The sequence below is a fragment of the Periplaneta americana genome, chromosome 11, assembly GCF_040183065.1.
Source record: "Periplaneta americana isolate PAMFEO1 chromosome 11, P.americana_PAMFEO1_priV1, whole genome shotgun sequence".
NCBI classification, from domain to species: Eukaryota; Metazoa; Arthropoda; class Insecta; order Blattodea; family Blattidae; genus Periplaneta; species Periplaneta americana.
The window spans coordinates 1,398,159-1,407,500 of record NC_091127.1 but is presented as its reverse complement, the minus strand read 5'-3'; the positions used below and the strand labels follow the sequence as shown (position 1 = coordinate 1,407,500).

General features: G+C 36.2%; 1 protein-coding gene across 1 annotated transcript in view; it reads right to left on the bottom strand.

The window, feature by feature from the left end:
* Nucleotides 1–3,701, bottom strand: part of LOC138708716 (uncharacterized) — a 9,409-nt gene extending 5,708 nt beyond the window's left edge. Inside the window, exon 1 of the mRNA XM_069838823.1 lies at nucleotides 3,546–3,701. The gene's annotated coding sequence lies outside the window, so the exon portion shown is untranslated. The remainder of the gene's footprint in view (nucleotides 1–3,545) is intronic.
* Between the last annotated feature and the right edge of the window lie 5,641 nt (nucleotides 3,702–9,342).

Genomic DNA, 9,342 nt, shown 5'->3' with positions numbered 1-9,342 from the left:
GGGAAACCCGCCGCTCGTCTCTTCTGTGCCTATGGAAATTTCTCCTACAATGTAAGGCGGCAGTTCTTCAAGGCCTGCAGCACCATGAAGTTTGGTCAGTCAGTCGATTAAGGCCCATAACACACTTGCAGAGTTTTCGCCAGCGAGAAATGTGTTGCGAGAAAATTAAAAAATTGATAACATGGATTCAAATGGACATCCACACACTGGAAGAGATTCTCACTCGAGACAAAAACCTCGCGCGAGTTTCTCGCTGGAATCGGTAGCTCAGCGAATTTTCTTGACACATTTATCAAAGATATTTGACATTTATACTCTTTATGACGATTGAATGTAGAAAAAGATATCACAGGTGACGATGAATTATATTGTTTTTATTTGAAAATGAGGAAAGATGGCTGATAATTGCAGTCAGAAACTTATCGAACTTGTACGATGTCACCCGTAGGCCTATTTATATGATACACGGGATGAAAACTATAAAAACACGAAACTTAAAGAAGAAATCTGGAGACAAATATCAGATTATCTGAAAATAAATAGGGCTATATTTTATTTTGATGAGATTTAATAGTATTGATTAAACATTTGAAATAATGTATCTATATGTCTTAACAGTTTACGTAATTTTAATCAGAACATAGCAAAGAATCCTCTATCATATCATGAATGGCAAAAAAAACTGTGGTCCATTGAACCTGAAATAACGCCTAAACGTATCATCATTCAAATCGAAACCAGTGTCTAAAACTCGCCCTTATTTTCGTAAGATACAATGTGATTTTCAGATATTTCTGGCTTTAATTTTAGGCCTACTTTTTCTTTTCATTAACAAAATATGTTCATGTAACTCCATTTCCTCATCATCTGAATACTCAGATTCAACATAGCCTTCGTATGTAATTTGTAAAGTATACAGGTTATATATTTAAGTACGACAATATACGTAAATACATAACCTATAATATTTCCCCCAACGAGTGATTACTATAATCAGAAAAATGCTTTCTGCATGAAGGCAGTGCATAGCTGATCATAGCGAGGTGTGATCTGTGATAGCGAGAACTCGCCAAGTGTGTGGAGGAAGGCTCTTCGCCTCTTTCTCGCAACACATTTCTCGCTAGCGAAAACTCTGCAAGTGTGTTACGGGGCTAACGCTTGTAGGGCTGGCATTGAAGACGAGAATGTTACTCGAGTACAAAATATACTGTCATGTGTGTTTAATAACAAACAACATATTTATTTAAAGTCATGTTATGGGCAACAGAACAGTATATTCTCACAAGTAAAACGCATCTACTTACTCTTTTGTTTCACTCAAAATGTAAAAGCCAATACTCATTATTTTTCGCTTATTTACAGAGTTTTGAATATTTAAATTGCACTTTTAAAAATAAATAGATATATTTCATAGAAGTAAATAATATAATAATTTATTGAAAGGATTGAAATTTGAATACTCACAATTAAAAAATAATCGCACTTTTTAGAAAGGAACTAAGTCAAAATATGCTACTTTTCTGAAGAGCAAAAGAAACTTATTTTATGAATAAATACCAGTTTACCAGCGCCGTATATAAACATCAACTTGATGTTAAAGATACAGGGAGAGGTTTGACTAAGTATTTTTCTCCGCCAATCAGTGTGCATTGAAAGTATTAATCATTTCATCAGTTAAAATAAAAATCGCAAATTTTTACTTAGTTCCTTTCTAAAAAGTGCGATTCAAATATACATAATAGGCTATATTTCGGCTCTGATGTTTCAACTTTTGTTCATTCAGAAATATTTGTACGTTCTTTTGTCTCCAAATATTACCATCTCTAATGCCAGATTATATAAATTAATTATGAATAGGCCTACTTGTTTTACACGTGAAGATTGTAACTGGACACAGATTTATGCATGTACTCATCTATAAATAAATGCATTAATAAATAATGAAAATTACAATAAATCACAATAAAAACAAAATTATTTACACTGACTACTTGCATTACAACGAGTGACTGTAAACATTTTAAATGTTTCAAAAGAAAAATGTATCCTGATAAAATAAATTGTCTTCCTTCCTAACGAAACGCTCGCTAGCAAATTCTTCTATGGAGCGCACATTTCTAACCGTCTAGCTTCGTTTTGTTTTGACATGGTTCACTGAACAGCACACCTCAAGTGTGTACTGCGCGTTGCTCGGTAATCAAACGCAGAACTCTAGTTAATATATCCCGCATCCTACATGCACTCAGTAACACAGTACAGCATCTTACTGTAAGGGGAAAATAGCAACATGTCAGTCTGAACTGTTGCGTAATAATTCGCTACACGCGTGTAACTTAATTAGTATTTAGCAAAATAAAAATCATCTTTTTGAATGCGTGCATGTAGGAAAGGTCGTAGCAATGTTTTTCACGTTATTCACAGCCAGAGCTGTTGAAATTGGTGGGATTTCCAAAACATAAATACATTAGCATTTAAATTCATATTTCACTATTTCGTATTGTTTGTAAAATTAACAAAGTCAAACTTGGACTGCGTTTCAGATAACGTTTTAATACAGAAGAAAGAATTTCTAAACTAACAATATTCACGAATCTAAATTTCATTATCAATATAATGTTTGAGATAATATTCTTAGAATTAAAATTAGGCCTAACGCTTTACGTTTTCATCGTACCGGTACTTACAAAAATCAAATGGACTGCATTTTAGATAACATTAATCTATTTAGAAAAACACTACCGCACCCAATATCAGCTTAAACAGTGAATTAAACTTACTTATATAACTTCATCTAACACAATCACTAAGCTGATACAGTTCTGACATTACACGAAACATAAATTGTTTTAATTAATGTTCTTACAATTAAAATTAATATTTAACATTTTCGTAATATTTTCAAAATAAAATAGGTATTACATGGAATGTATTTCATAAAACGCATTTTACTATTGAAATAGATCAATATTCTTGGGAGAAGCAATTCCCGCACAATAACTGAAACAGCCATTCTTTTGTAACACTTTTGAATAAATAAAATGAAACAAATATTTGTGTATAGTATACATTTTCATTTTACAGCGAACTGCTTTTCCTTCATGCTGCTGTTGTCTATGTATTTAAGAAATAATCTATTAATAATATTCACATAAATTTAAATTTCTTTTGTTAGTTGTCACATCTGTTACAAGAAAGAACTCCATTTGATATAGCTAATGCATTTAATATTAAAACAGATAAACATGTTTGAAAGACGCAACCAGCTCACATAACGAGTAGGCCTACTGTATGACAACTTCTTGGTAATCTCTGATTCTACACCAAATATATAATTATCTAAACCTACTGTTTGAGTTAATGTTTCTAGCAGTGTTATAAAAAACTAATTTGGCCTAAGAATTGTAAGCTTATGGACTGCATTTTATAACGCCATTTTAATAACAAAACACATGTCTGAAGGAATTTTCGTCCAATATTCAGTTCAGAGAATGAGGAACACTTAATTCTCATACGTACGATCCCGTGTTTGTAATCTCTTCACTAACCTGAAACAACTTTCCTCTTCTTCTTCAGACGCTGTATATATAGTGTTATAAGTGCAATAGATGTAATCCGTGGAGATGTTACAGTGAGAGGCTGCTGAACTTATGATCCAGCAGCTATTCTACGTCACGAGCAGATTAGATTAAAATGGACACGAGTCAATCCCGCGACCTATTCGACGGCACATACAGTACGCTACTGCACAGCTGCAATGCGAACCTGAAGGAACAGCTTAAATATACCAAAATAATGCAATTAAAAATATTGTCACATAAATTATTGTATGTAAATTGTTCTCTTTCGAGTTTGTATCGTACCCAGATTCTCTTCGCTATGTATTTTAACCAGTGCAGTGATGGAATACCGAAATTATTTAAGTTTCGATATAATCCGACATAAAAACCTTTAAGCCTCATTCACAATGAAAATTAAACATAACGTAAGCGTTAACTTAAGAATATAAACGTTACGGTAAAATCAAGATCATTCACGATGGGAACATAAACATAACAGCAAACATACTTGGTAACCATGGAAACATAACGCCATTTCCTCATATTCTGTCGTATACTTCAGCGCTACACGATTGTATTCTGTTTGCAAATCACGTAAACATAAGCATGAAAGTTTGGAGTTTGCAAACTTTCATGTTAACGTCTTACGGTAATGTTTATGTCAATGCTTATGTGAATCATTGTGAATGATCCCATTTGGTAGTCTGGGCGCAAACTTCTGTGTTTATGTTACGGTTATGTTTAATTTTCATTGTGAATGGGCCTTTATTTTTGCCGGTAAAATACGTCGAAAACCGGTATTTTATGTACCGATAGGGCATACAAAAATTAATGAATGCAAGACAGCCTGACTCGTTGATGTACGCACGTAGCAAGACAACAGATTATCAGTTACGTGAGCACAAGCCATCTACAACAACACGGCAGAAAAAGGAACTCAACAATAGTAGAAACGGCCTACTGGTATGCCCACAGATCCTAGAAAAACACGCGGTATGACCACAGATGTTAAAGAGTGTATTGAACTTGAAAAGAAGACAATAGAATGTCGATTGAAGCAGTATCAGCACAGCAAAAGTTCCTACATTAAAATTCAAATATTCATGCTGCAGTACATTAAGATTTTATAGCAGTATTTAATTCGTGTAGGCTACTATGCCTATATCGGTATTAAGGATACATGCAATTTACTATAAAGGAATTGTTAAGTACTAAACAAATAGGCCCACCTATTTTTGTCGGCATTTTCAGTTTCGATTCGGAATCTGGTTATTTCAATCATTTGTGTTTTATTCACCTTATAATGTTTTACCGGTATTTTATTAATGCAAGTCAGTACCGGTAAAAACGTCCTAAACTGACGTCATACCGGCATTAAGAATTTGCGATATTCTTTATCGGTATTGAAAAATGTAGAAAAAATGGCGCCGCTCAGGTGGCTCACGATGACTGGCGGATATTCAGAGCGCCAACATTTCAATGCAGTGCGATTTCTATGTGCTAGCGGCTGATTTTGATGCCAAAGGAAAGATCTCGTCCATATCTGTCCATTTAGCGACTGGCGGCCATTTTGGGGGTAAGTGAAAATTTCCGGGCATTTTAACTCGCGACTGTGATATGCAATTTCAGAAAAAGTCTGAGCCCAGAAACAACTAGGTTGCGAGGTAGGAGCTAAAATAGTTGTAGAAGGGAAAACCTCTTGTGGTATTACCTCTCATAATGATATTATTACTCTTGTTATTGTTATTATCATCATCATCATCATCATCGTGTATAGAGCAAAACGAACTCTTCGGCGACGATAACTGAAACATTAATTTTCCAAATTGTTGTAATTCGGTGTTTATATTTGTATTTTAACTGTCGAGATCATTTTGCAACTTAGCGAAACATATCAGTTGTAATAGGATGATTTACTGAATGGCTTGAAGCCTATGCAGTGTTGCCAACTCTATTCTTAAAAATCCGCTATGAGACCGTGTAGAAACCGCTAAATTGCTATATTGTCAATGTAAAATTAGATTATTTTGCCGCTGTGAGTGCTAAAAATACCCGCTAAATCCCTAGATCAGCAATACAGATTTCATAAATTTTATCCGCTAAACTAACACTGAAAAACGTTAGCTCTAGCGGGAAAACCGCTGAATTGGCTACACTGAGCCTATGCCACAACAATTTAAATACAAATGCACCGTTAGTTACACTTGTTGAAACTTCGGGATTTTGTAGTAAAATATTAAATTTTATACCTGACTGAAATTTCAAAGGTGAATTGTTGAAGCACTACAACTTCAATATAATGCACCAAAATTCTTCTTCATACAGACTATTATTAACGAACGGATATCAATTCGGAGGACTACACAGCTTGCTTCACTGAAGGAGTGACGCTATCAAACAACGCGTTTAATTGGCAGTGTGCGCGTATATATTTATTTTTGTCTCGTTCTAAACGGCCACATCCTAGAAGGCAATAGCAGTGATTCAAAGCAAGCAAAACGTTTGTTTTCCAGTGCCACGCATGCAGACAACAGGATCACCAGTTAATTGGTGGCTTGGATAATTGGAAATGTGTTGTCTTGCGGTAAACAGCATGAATTTAGCAATTATTTACAGTAGAGCCGATACCGATCAGCATTGTTTGAAGTGCAGTTTCATTGCATGACAAAGCTGTTGCTGCAGGCAAGTAGTAGGCTACACAAGTCTCCCGACGGAATTACGTTCGTGGGGGTAATTGTCATTGCAAAGACAGACATTTTCACGTAATTATACATCTTACAACAAATTATCAGGTAACTGAACTCTTTATAATGTAATATTTTACCGAGGTATATCACAAACATTGAGCAGAGAACAGTATATACCCACATAACATTACTGCCTCTGGAGTTACAGAAAGCTGTCTGTTCATCAACATATCAGACCCCGTCTTCAGTTCCCACGCAAGTATTTTTTTGAGATTTTCACAAAAATGCCTTTCCTCCAAAATAACGAACTTAAAACCTATCACACACAAAACATTCGTTAAGTTCAACTAAGAGCAGTTTGGATATTACTGCAGCCAGTGCTTGTTCCGGCACCTTTTTCGTTGTATTTTTCATTATGGAACCGAAAAACGTGTGAATTATGTTTGTAACACTAATGCCGCTTAGGCCTTGAAAGTCTTCAAGTTGGACGAAAAGGAGGTTAAAAACGACAAAATGTCCGTGCACTGGACACTAACCATCTCCCCATCCGCTGTAATAATTATATTCTTACCCAGAGTTCTGTTGCCTTTATTTCCCAGCAGGCAGTGCTTTATTTCCAGAAGAAAAGCACTGGTCGTAGCTATTAAACGATAGTACAGTACTTGACGCTTCAGAAAGCCGATTTCAGTAATGTCACCGAAAACAATCATGGTGTGTGGCATGCAATCTGTTTGTCGAGATCTACGAGTGAACTGAGTTGCAAACTATGCACAAGAGATTATAGCCTACAGGTATAAATAATATTAATTTTATTAAGAAATAGACGTATGCAAAATAAGACAAAATGACTACTTTTGCCCACTCGAAATTGATTATAATCGTTTAATAACGTTCAGGATTTGTAAACAAATGAATATTTTTACTGGCCAGTTGAAAGGCATGCAAAAACTTTTTATGCAATGCTTTGAACATCTGATGAATATATTTAAAATTAATCCTGCATATTTTTCCATATTTCAGGCGTTCCTGCATATAATAGACTCTGATGCATATACTGTAGTAGCCTATATTTTCAGGACTTTACTGCATGAACTCCCCAAATATGCACATTAGAAAAAATTGTAAGATTCTTCACTGTTTTGATGTCAGCACACAATATTTTTTTGGTTGACTACTCGATGGCTGGAAATTCCTTGCATATGACGGATAGCTGTGGAAAATCAAAACAACCATCCCTGCTTCTATTCAACTGAACTACTGCACAACAAGAAGCAACCTCAAACATCCCTACCTACCTGACTCTAACAGCCCCTATCCACCTTTTTTCTGTTTCATTTATTCTCAGTTGCCCGAGTAAACCGCATAGGTAAAAGTCACACATTGACAAATGAGAAGTCCAGGCATGTGTGTAGCGAGGTTGTGCCCTCTTGGAACTTGCGTCAACGCAACTCGCACTTCTTCAGTAATTAAATACGTTTCAACAAGGACAATTCATTCCTGTACTGGATACAAATCTTCGGCAATACAGTTCGGACAACTCACTAACATAGACTGACAGTCCAAAGCGCCAGCAGAATTGTGTTGCCGACTTAGTGAAAACTAACAAAAAAACACGTATTGTGTCCTGCACTGAACTTGGGAAGACCCAACAAACCGTCAAAAAGCAACCCCGTGACTAAGTCTGACCGTGAAACGAGCGGGTCCGGAATCAAATCCTGGTTAGGACAAGTTACCATGTTGGAGTTTTTCCCGGGGTTTTCCCTCAACCAATTGCAGCAGAATTGCTGGGCAACTTTCGGCGTTGGACCTCGGACTCATTTCGTCATAATTAATTCACATATCATCATCCATGCCACAGCCTGGTTAAGTTCACGGAACAGCGTGCTGTACTTGTACAAAAGTGCGGCCGTTCGGCTACCCAATTGCAATAATAGCAGTAGTAAGCACAATCAGCCTCAGGCTGCAGTGTAAGCCTTCGGATCTCGCCTCCGTACAAGAGGAGAAAAAAAAAGTAAGAATGTCGGTAACTCAGGTTTCAGTTGTTTTATATTCTCCATTACATATAAGCCAGGTGATAAGAACAGATTGGTAGGCTACTGAGGAACATGTTGGGAATCTCACTAGAATTTGTATCATTTAGGAGGAAATGTCAGGAATCAATTCCGAATCTAATGATTCAAAAGGGACTAAGCTGTAACAGGAGACTCAATAACCCAAGTACCTTACAAAATTATAATATTATCAGTAAACGTCAATTTGTGCGTGATGGATAACAGCAATTTTACACTGGGAGGGGGAAACTAATAATCGTCATAAGAATACTATACGTCGGCTTCAGAAAAGCTGAAAGCATTTCAGTGAAAATCTTGATGTCAAATTTTAACATAATAATTATGACCTCTTTATTTCATACTCGGTATGGGGAAGTAATCCTCTACAGCTCTTCTGAGCAGCAGTAAATAAAATCGTGATCGCCAACATCCGGAACGGATACGAATCTCATTAAGAAGAAGAATGTGCAAAGTAAACTAAGTTGTACGTTCATGCTTACAAGTGTCGATAAAGGTGTGAAGAATAGAAAATTTTGACAACTACATTTCACAAACTTTATAATTCACGATAGAATCATAGATTCGATGCTTCTATTTATAGCGCGACGCTGTTATTCCCGACGTGACTCCTCCTCTTTGCTTACGTCTTAGGAAGTGAAGGCTCTATAAAGTCTAGGTAGGTAGTATCGTTCGCCATTTTTGTTCTTTGAGCTACCAGACGAGGAATCCATTTGCCACACCGTTAAACATTATCATGTCGTAGCTCCTATGATAATAAATCAAACGCACTGTAATTCAGCAAATAATTGAGCGGCAAATAACGTCCTTGTGTGCTTTCTGCGAACGCCAACGAAAGAGCCAAAATGGCGGGCGATTATATTAAGTATTTATCGAGCCTTAGGAAATGCATAACGTCATCATCAGCGAATCACAAGACGCACACGTTTAAATGTAGCCGACCTGCAACGTGATTGGCTGCCGGAGATAAGAGCGACGGGACTATAGTGACGAAGATTGGTTTCACCCGAATGCACATTTTAGCCCCAG